Below are 9,456 nucleotides of genomic sequence, written 5' to 3' on the forward strand. Positions count from 1 at the left end.
TTTAATTCAACTTTTTAAATTTCTGGTTAAAAGTAATTTTTTGGTAGAAAATTCGAATATTTTGTTTGAATATTACACTTTTTTCATTCAGAATATATCTTTTTTATTGAAAACTTGGCTATTTAATTCACAGTTGAACTTCTTTGTTAACAACTTTGTTTGGAACATTCATGATTTTAGTTGAGAATTTAATTAATTCTGTTAAAATTGAACTATTTTGTTGAAATTTTAATTGCTTCTATAAAAATTTATTACTTTCTGAACATTTTTCTTTTTGGATGAAAACTTCGACTTTTTAAATTAAAAATTGTACTTTCTTTAAAAAAATTCGTTTTTTTTGGCTTAAAAAATTCATCTGTATGGTTAAAAATGCAACAGTTTTTGGATGAAATTAAACTATTTGCGTAAAAAAATTCATCCACCTGGTTGGAAATTGATCTTTGTAGGCCGAAAATTCCACTGTTTTCTTTAAAATTTGTCCCTTTTTGCTTAAGTCATTTCTTTGAAAATTCATCTCTTTTGGTAAAAAAAGAAAAAGAATTCGTTGAAATTAAACGACCAGAATTTACACATTTTAGTTTTTTTAAATGCTTAAAAAATTGAAATACGTAATTTTAATTTACAAATAAAGCATCTAAATAAAAAACATTCAACTATTTTTTCAAACATTTGATTAATTTGTTAAAAGTTCAACTATTTTGGTAAAAAAATCATTTTTATGAATTGAAAATTCAACTGGTTGATTAGAAATTTCATATATTCTTCAAAATTCGTCTCTTTTTATACAAATTTGGACCATTTGGTTATAAAGAAAACTGCGTTTGGTTGAAAATTATTTTTTTCTTTAATTCAACAACTTAGTTCAAAATTAATCTTATATAATTAAAAAGATATATTTTTTAATTCTCTTTTTCAGGTCGATAATTGAGCTGTTTTCCAAAAAATTCGTTAATAAAAAAATGATCCAGTTTTTGTTAAGAGTTTGTAATTTTTTAATTAAAAGTCTACTATTATAGTTTTGGTACAGAATTTAATTATTGTCATTAAAAATTTTGATATCTGATTAAAGATTGAATTAGTCAGTTGTAAATTTCTTTTTTCTTTATGAAAATTAATTTTTATTATCTAAAAACTTCAATATTACATTTTTGGTTGAAAACGAATATTTTTAGTTCAAAAATAAACTAATAAATTTGACATTAGGAATTCCTATTTTTAGGTATGATGGCAATTTTTTCACTATCTACAAATAAAAATCCATATTAAGAAATTATTGATTTTAGACCAGTAGACAAAGAAGAATTAAGCTAAAAAATATGTCTAATCAAAAGTTTGTTTTTTTAGCTTAAAGATTCAAGTATTTTTTAAAATCAAATTGCTTGGTTTTAAATTTATTTTTTTATTTGTTGAAAATTCCACTCATCTTTTGAAATCGTAATCATTTCGACATAAAATCTTAAGCGTTTCCTACTCAATTCAATATGGTACCTACACATTATTTTAGTTTAAAGAATTTTCGCCCTATTATCGCCCTATTTTCGTGAAAAATGAACCGTATTTCCCCTGTTTTAAGATTATTTTTAGCTATGAAGTCCGTTAAATGATAATGTCTGTTTTGTGTTTTATTTTAGCCATTTATTAAATCTAATCAAAGAAAACATTTTATCTTTGGTTGCGGTGAGGGGGGTGTTCGTATTTGTGACTTTAGCCTGGGTGCTTCCAGTTTCTGTTATGATCTTTGAGACAACGGGGGGGTCGAAAAAAGCGTAACTTAATTTTTGAGCGGTCCCTTGAATTATAAGATAACAATTTTACGATAAAAAAGCTTTTTTGTAAAACAAGTCGAAATTCAAATATTGGTTTAAAAAAATTAATAGAATAAAAGACTACAAAAAGGAACCAATTCTCTTTGTTACGTCTTTATTTCGATGTTGTGAGGTTAATTGCATCCTATCATTCTATCACGATCACGCTTAGTGATTGGACCATCGCTACTTTAATTTTCAAGATTTATTGCTAAAGAGTTACGACAATCAGCCGTTATGCTGTTGATTATGTAAATGTGGTTCTTACAAACCAACATTTAACATGGCAATGATTACGAGAACTAATAACATTATTAAATTTTATACCCAATCCATTTTGGGATTTATTACTGAAAAATAGTTTAAGAAATAAAATTTTAAATACACGAATTCTCAGCATTTTCTGTTTAGAAATTTTTTTCTTCCAATTATTAAAATGTGCATAGCGCCACTTTTTATTATCATCTCGAAACTGTATTTAATGAGACACCTGCGTTCATGATTGTATTAGTGAGGTAGTCCAAAATTGGAGTGGAAATATTTGTTTCTAATTTGAATGCATATTATACGAAAAAATCTTTGCATTTTTTGTTTTTGAAAAGAGATGATATTTAGAGGGACACGATTTATTTTAATTTCAAAAAGAAACTTTAGGAGCTTTAAGAGAATTTCGAAATGTTTCAAGAGAATAAACCAATTTTCTTAACATTCCTGCGAAAGTTTAACAGATTAAAAGGCAGTGTTTTTACACTTCGAATAATATTTTGAAATTTTAAGAAAAATTTGAGTGAATGAAAAATAGTTTCAAGAATTTAATACGTTTAAAATACATTAGAAATACACAAAAGCTTTTAAAACTTTCCAAAAATGTTAAATATTTCTTGATTTCTTCCAAGCTTTTAAAAGTTCGAAACATCTTTTAAAAAGATTCGCATTTTTCCTATAATTTTGTATAATTCTATAAAATAGAAAAAATGTTCTTGAAAAACTTCTAGATTCTTTTCTGACACATCTGAAATATTCAGAAATCTTGTTTTTAATTTAACTCCAATTAAAGCATTTAGTGTTACATAAAAGTATTGTTTTATTTATTTGTAGGCAATATTTTTTCTTAAAAAAACTTTGTTTTTATTTAGAAAACATCTATCATGTTTTTAAAAACAATAAAAAAATGTTCCGTAACTTCAAATAGGAGGTGGGGTCAGAAGGAAATGTTACCTTAAAAAATTAATGGCTTAAAAAAAAAGTTTATTTTGTATTCAAACTTATTTTGCTCTCACAATAGAGAAAGTACACGCGCGCATAGCGGGCGAATAATTCCGTTACTTTGTTTAAAGAATAGTTTAAAAATATTGATTTTTTTATTGATGCCTTATTATAATTTTGCCATATCAAATTATTAATCGTCTTCTCTATTCAATAGAGACATAACAGAATTTTTTTCTCCAAAAAGCTCACCGTTTCTCCAAAAATTTTTAGGAATAATAATTATTGATATAGTCTACTTATCATTAATTTGCCGTTTGGTATTTTTTTGCTTATTGAAAGAATCAAATTGTTTTTTATTTGTTTTCCAAACCTTGGCTCTTTTGAAATTTTTTAGATATAAAGTTTGTTTGTGTTTCAGTTTATCCAGTTCCTTTACATCTTTCAAAATTTAAAAAAAAATTAGAAATTTATTAAGGGTCACGTTATCTTTAATGTTTGAAAAATAAGAAAACATATTTCTCAATAAAAAATGACGTTATTTTAGATAAAGATTTTTTTTCTCAAAAAAACCTTTTTCCTCTAAATTTTTAGATATAAAATGTACTGATATAAACGAATTACCGTAAATAAATAATATCAAATAATTACAAACAAAATTGTTTTTTATTACTTTCTAAATCTTGCTTGTTTTGCAATTTTTGAGGTATAAAGGTTTTTTTTTTAATTTTCAGTTTATCCAGTTTTTTGCATTATTTCAAAATCCACACAAAATTAAAAATAATAAAAAATTGAAACGTTATTTTTAATTTTTGAAATAAATAAAAAAGTTCTTCTCAAAAAAAATTCAAACTATTTAGGAATTTAAAAAAAAAGGAAAAAGATGGTCTCAAAAACCTATCCTTTTTTGTTAAAATCTTTAGGAATAATAAATACAGATATTAGTCTGCACACCATACATTTTGAGCTTTGGTAGTTTTTTATTTTTCGGTAGAAAAAATTGTTAAGCAAAAATTTGTATTTTTTTTTATTATTTTCAAAGAGACTGGACAAAAAGAACTTTTATACCTCATAAATTGCCAAAATAGCCAGCATTGTGAAATAAAAAATACAATGTTTTTTGAACAAAAAAGATCACGCTGAATTTAAGTAGTCAAAGTTAGTTAAAAGACTTTTTTCATTTAAAATAAAAAGGTCTTTAAAAAAATAACATTTTCTTTAATGAAGATGTTCTAAATTAAAAAAGAAAAAAATATAATATTCACATAACAATATAAAACGTCAAATTTTTTATAATTTTTAATAAATTTGTAAAATTTGATTAGCCAAAAAAAAAATAAGTTTTTTTTAATAATCAAAATTTGGTAAAATCTGTAAAATAAAATAAAATCAGAAATTTTCTGCCAACCTTTTTGAAATGTTTTTAATATTGAAAACTTCATTCGGAATGTTTATTTTTTATTAATAATTATTTTTTCTTTAAATTATAATTTCCCTACATTTTTTTAATCTGGTCAGAAAAATAAGTTTTGGTTGCAATATCAGATATGAAATTTTTTGTTCAGAATTTTACTTTTTTTGTTGAAAATTTACCCATTTGGATGAAAATTAAACTACTTTGATAACAAGTCATTTTTCGTTGTTGAAGATTCTTTATTTTAGTTCAAAATTTATTTATTTTTTCTTCAGAAAATTAATATGCTCCATAGAAAATTCATATATTTGTTTGAAAATTCAATTATTTCTTCGAAAATGAACTTTTCTAAGGAAAGTTCATATTTTCGCTTTAAAAAATTATACTTCAAGAAAATTCGTCTATTTTGAAAATTATTTAATGTTTTTTGAATAAAAGCACAACAGGTTGAAAATTAATCTTTTTTAGTAAACGATTCAACTATTTTGTTGAAAATTCGTCATCGTTAGATGAATTCAATTGTTTTTTTTTTTTATTAAAAAAAAGTCATTTTGGATTCAAATATCAACTATTACTTTTTTTTATAAGAATTTATCTATTTTATTCTGAAACTCAACTATTTGATTGAATTGTTACCTTTTTTGTTAAAATTTTGATTTAGCGTATCGGAAATTGTCAAAAATCTTTTTGAATTGCCTTTTACATTTATGGAAAAATTTGTCATGCTTTTTTCTTTTTAAAAATGAACTTTTAGAGAAAATTCAGAAAGATATTAAAACTTTTCAAAAGATTTCGTAAAATTTTGTAAAGGAGTAAAGGATTCTAAAGCAAAATGTTTCAATTTGGTAAGTTCAAAATAAAAAACTTAAATCGAGTATATTGAGGAAATATTTAGAAGATTCGAGTTGGTCGAAAAAGAACTTTCAACTGTAAAGGACTTTTTCGAAAAAGAATAGAACATTTTAAAGCAAAATATTTCAATTAGCTAAATAAAAAATATTAAGAAATGAGTTAATTCAAGAAATATTGACAAGAATTGAAGAGATTCAAAAAGAATTTAAAACTCTAAAAGATTTTCAGAAATGTGCATTTTTAAAGATTAAAAAAACTTTAGAAGCTTTAAAAGTATTTTGTAAGGTTTCAAGAGAATAACCAAATTTTATTAAAATTCCTTGAATGACTTTAAACAGATTTCCAATATTTTGAGATTTGGTAGCATTTCCAAAAATTCATCAAATATTTTTATCTTCTTCCAAACTTCTAATCTTTTAGTGTCAATGCAATGAAAAAAAATTCTTACGATTCATGGAAACATTTTCAATGATTATTTTGTAATGAATTCCAAGCAAAAATTGGAAAAAGATCACAAAACATTTTTAGTTATTTTCTAAGATTTGAAAAAAATCTGTAACAGATTCGGAAGAAAGAGTTTGCAATCTTGCCAATTAACATAATTTTAGAACAAATTATGAGTAATCTTAAGAGATATTCAGAAGGTTTGAAATGATTAAAAAATAATTGAAACTTGTAACTATTTTTTAAAGAATTTTTTAAGGTTTCATGAAAATGAAAGACATTTTCTTTTATGTTTCTAACAAAAATTAAAATAATTTTTTATTTTGAAAAATGAATCTTACGAGATTTCATAAAAAGATTTTAAAAAATTTTTTAAATCTTCAAACAAGACTCTGGAAGATTTTAGGAAATTGTTTTAATTTAGTAGAATTTAAAAAAAATCAAAATTTTAGAATGCTTAAAAGGTTTTGAAAAATTGAGAAAGAAATATATTTTTTAATATTCGCGTGAAAATTTGAAATGATTTTTTATTTTGAGAAACGAAATTTAAGAGAAATTTAAAAAGGATTTTAGGTATATAAAACGATTTTCTAAAATTTCGCCGGAGTGTAGAAGGTTTTAAAGCAAAGTGTTTCAGTTTGATAACATTAAAAAATTAAAAAACAGAGTAAATTTAATGAATTTTTAGTAGAATTAAAAATAATCAAAAAGGTGTTTAGAAATGTAGATTATTTTATTTTATCAAAAATAAACTTTAGGAGCTTTAAGAGAATTTCGAAATGATTCAAGAGAATAAAAGAAAAATTTCTAACATTCGTCTACGAAATTTTAACAGATACTTTCAGACGATTTTTTGAATTTTTCAGGATTTGAAAAAATTTTAAGTAAACAGAAGTTTACTGAGTGTCAAGAGAATGAAGAAATGTTCTAGTTTTTATGAGAAAATTTTAAAATATTGTTTTGCAATAAATTCTAATAGGAAATTGAAAAAGATTTTACATTTTGAATAATATTTCAAAATTTTGAGAAAAATTCGACTGAATTATAAAAATTTTTAAGAATTTAATACGTTTGAAATACATTAGAAATACACAAAAACTGTTTTAATCTTCCAAAAATGTATCAAATATTTCTTGATTTCTTTAAAGCTTCTAAAAGTCCGAAACATCTTTTAAAAAGATTCGAATTTTTCCTATTATTTTGTATAATACTATAAAACAGAAAAAATATTCTTGAAAATCTTCTAGATTCTTTTCTGACACATTTGAAATATTCAGAATTTTTTTCAAAAATTTAATCCAATTAAAGCATTTAGTGTTACATCAAAGTATTGTTTTATTAATTACTAGACCATATTTTTCTTTTAAGAACCTTTGTTTTTATTTAGAAAACGTCTATTATGTTTTTAAACATAAAACAAACAATGTAATGTAAACTTAAAAAATAAATAATTTAAAACAAATTTGTATTTCCTATTCAAACTTATTTTGTCCGTCAAATAGAGAAAGTACACGTGCGCATGGCGCGCGAATGATGCCGTTAATTTGGTTAAAGAATAGTTTAAAAATATTATTTTTTTTATTGAAGCAGTATTATAATTTTGCCATATCAAATTATCAATCGTCTTCTCTATTCACTAGAGGCATTACACAATGAACTATAACTATTGCTAAACAATAGATTATACCGCTGTGTGGCGCGTAGATTGAGCAGTAGGGAGCCCGTTAGGCAAGACTTACATACATTTGGTTACATTACAGTTATTATCTAACGTCTATTATGAAAAGAAAGAGAAAAAAATATTATATTGTTAACATTGTCAGCCGACGCTCAGCTCGCTCGGCGACTAAATTATACATTATTTCAGCAAATTAGTCCTTATCTCCACCTTCTGGCGGGGAAATTGAAAATGAATCTCTTTTAAAAAAAATTTCCTTCTTTCCTTGTTTAAAAAATATGCCCCTTTTTTCCCCTTTGTTGCCTTTTTTTGAAAAAATTTATATATTTTAGTTGAAATTTAGCGGGATGGCTAAATCTTGACCCGATTACGTAACATTTTTCATTTACAATTTTTCTGCACTATCAGTTCTGCATATCAAAATTTCTAAATAAATAATTAAACTTCTTAACATATCGCTACCACACTATAATTTGTAAACTTTATTACATTTTCAAAGAGATAAGAAAAATCAAAGTATAGGTAAAAACTCATTTTGGATTATTTTGAAAAAAAAATTAAAAGCTTTTTCATAATTACGAAACATTTAAGGAGATTATTTTTTAAAATTTCCGGTGAAATTTGCGATTTTTAGGTTACATTTTAAAAGAATAATTTTAAGTTTTGAAGAATTTAAAATGTGTGAAAAAAGAATATAGAATACTTTTAGACAATTTTTTTCATTTTTCAGGATTTAAAAAATTTTTAAATAAACAGAAGTTTGCTGGGTATCAAGAGAATGAACAAATGTTCTAGTTTATATGAGAAAATGTCGAAATATTGTTTTGTTATAAATTCTAATAGAAAATTGAAAAAGATTACAAAATATTTGGAATTATTTCATAAAATTTAAAAAAATGAAATTTTGTCATATTAAATAATTTTATAACAAATTTGAGTAAGTTTAAGAAGCTTGGAGACAATTAAAAAAATAGTTAAAATTTCAAACCATTTTTAAAGAATTTTGCAAGGTTTCACGAAAATGAAAAAAAGTAGAAATTCCTAGAAAAAATTGTAATCATTTTAATTTTGACAAATTAATTTAAAGAGATTATTAAAAAAAGATTTTAAAATAGTTTAAGAGATTCCTAAATTTTTCATGGAATAATCTGAAAGATTTTAAAGCTCTAAAGATTTTAAGGAAATTTTTTTAATTTTACAGAATTTAAAGAAAAAAATTCAGAAAGAAATCAAGATTATAATACTTAGAAGGCCTGAAGAGACTGAAAAAAGGATTTTCTTAAGATTCGTGTGAAAAGTTTAAATGATTTCTTATTTTGGGAAATGAAAAGGTTTTTAAGCATTTCAAACGATTTCCTAAAATTTTTAAAAAGTAAGAATGCCATTTTTTGTCATTTTTAATGATTTTTCAAAATTTGAAGAAAATTCGAGTCATTTAAAAATATCTTTAAGTATTTAAGATGTTTTAAATAGATTAAAAATGTTTAGAAACTAAAAAATGTTTCCGAAAATTTATAAAAAAATTATTGATTTTTTTCAAACCTTTAAAAGTCCTTTCAAAACACTTGATTTTTTTCAAACTTTTAAAAGTCTTTTCAAAACACTTGATTTCTTCCTAATATTTTGTAAAATCCTATAAAGTTAAAAATTGTTGTTTAGGATCTTCCACATTTTTTGACACATCTGAAATATTCAAAAATCTCTTTTATTTTCCCCAGTATCTGTTGAAAATTATTTTCTTATTCTCAATTGCCAACATTTAATTTCAGTTCAAATTTAAGTGTTCAAATTTTTCAACCAATAAATCATTGTTTGTAATTTTTATTTTGTTAATAATCGTGTTTTATGGTAGAAAAGTCATTTTTTTGTTTAAAATAAATAAATGAATGAATGTGAAAATTTAAGCTTTGGATCTGAAATATTGTTTTTTTTTAGTTTTCAAAAAGATATGTTAAAAAAATTACAAGTTTGTATTAACTTAAATACAAACAATTTCCATTAGCTTCAAGTCCCATTACTTTTTATTTCTGGAAAACATAAATTAAGTATGCTCTGAG

Source organism: Belonocnema kinseyi, chromosome 10 (assembly GCF_010883055.1).
Source record: "Belonocnema kinseyi isolate 2016_QV_RU_SX_M_011 chromosome 10, B_treatae_v1, whole genome shotgun sequence".
NCBI lineage: Eukaryota > Metazoa > Arthropoda > Insecta > Hymenoptera > Cynipidae > Belonocnema > Belonocnema kinseyi.